The following is a 1,468-nucleotide window of genomic DNA, read 5'->3' as shown; positions in this document are numbered from 1 at the left end:
TGATGCTTCAATTTCTCATTTTTCAACTTTACAATGCGTTTATTACATCTCAACATAAGTTGAGGAGCATCTGGACTTACAATGATCCGACTTACAATTTTTTGACTTTACGATGGTTTTATCTACGTACTAAATGAATTTTTGACTTAAGATATTTTTGACTTACGATGGGTTTACCTGGCTGTAAACCCATCATAAGTTGAAAGGCATCCGTATACAATCCTTCTCAAGTAATCAGAGAATATGGCTGCATTGAGAGATAGGAGAGTACTTCAAAAGTTCTTAGAAAGATTATTATTGTCTTTTAATTCTATTTTTCCACGAACTTTTTGTTGGTGTGTGTGTGTGTGTGTGTGTGTGTGTGTGTGTGTGTGTGTGTGTGTGTGTGTGNGCAACACTGAGGGTTGCAATCCATTGCCGGACACGGAAAAAGACCAAAAAAAGACAAAAAAAAAAAAATTTTTTTTTCTAAAAGATGTCCAGTAAGGGAATCTTAATCCTTGACTTAGTGTTGTCAATACCATGCTCTCCCAAGTCAGCTAACCAGCCATCCCTATATAGGGATCCGAACCTGTAGCCTTGGTGTTATCAGCACCACACCCTCCCAAGTAAGCCACAGGCCGGCCCCCTCACTTCATTTTTCTGCATGTCGGTATCCGGCTATCACAGCACCAGTTGTTGAAAAGGCTAGTATTTTCCCCATCAAATTGTCTTGGCACTCTTGATCACAATACAAGGGTTCAATCAGCTACAAAAACATGGGCTTATTTCTAGATTCTCAATTCTACTCCATTGATCTATAATGTCAGGCTAGCACCACACTATCTTATTACTCTAGCTTACAAATTTTTTAAGTCAGATAGTGTCAGCCTTCTAACTTCCCTAGAAGTTAGAAGTTTTGGCTATTTTGGATCCCTTGCAAATTCCATATGAATTTTAGAATCAAGTTATCCTTTTCTGCAAAAAAAGCAGTTGAGATTTTGATAGAGAGTGCGATTGCATTGAATCTTCAGATAAACTTGGGGAATACTGCCATCCTAAATAAGGTTAAGTCTTCTCATCAATGAACATGAGATCATACTCTATTAGTTCTAATATTTATTTTTATTTATTTTTTTTGGTGGCTGGCCATTATGGGGATCCAAGACCGTGACCTTGGTGTTATAAGTCTGCGCCCTAACCAACTGAGCAGACTGGCCAGTCCTAGTTCTAATATATTTTCATGTCTTTGTGGTATGAAAAAGATACTATCCAGAAATGATGGCAGTTCAGATTTTCCTTTCCAATTTTTACTGTTTGTTGTCTTGCTCAATAGCAGTGGTGACTGCTGGCATTCTTTTGTTCTTAAATTTATGGAAAATGCTTCTAAATGTTTCAACATTAAATATGATGTTTGCTTTAAGTCTCTTGCAAATACTTATCAAGTAAAGAGAAGTTCCCGTCTATTCCTAGTCTGATAAGCTTTTTT

At 37.0% G+C, this 1,468-nt stretch overlaps 1 protein-coding gene across 1 annotated transcript in view; it reads right to left on the bottom strand.

The window, feature by feature from the left end:
* The window catches only part of RB1CC1 (RB1-inducible coiled-coil 1), a 73,115-nt gene that overhangs the window by 16,029 nt on the left and 55,618 nt on the right, over nucleotides 1–1,468 (bottom strand). The window lies entirely within an intron of this gene.

The sequence above is a fragment of the Galeopterus variegatus genome, unplaced genomic scaffold (assembly GCF_000696425.1).
Source record: "Galeopterus variegatus unplaced genomic scaffold, G_variegatus-3.0.2 Scaffold7142, whole genome shotgun sequence".
Taxonomy (NCBI): domain Eukaryota; kingdom Metazoa; phylum Chordata; class Mammalia; order Dermoptera; family Cynocephalidae; genus Galeopterus; species Galeopterus variegatus.
The sequence above is the reverse complement of the archived record's forward strand: the minus strand, read 5'-3'. Positions and strand labels throughout refer to the sequence as shown.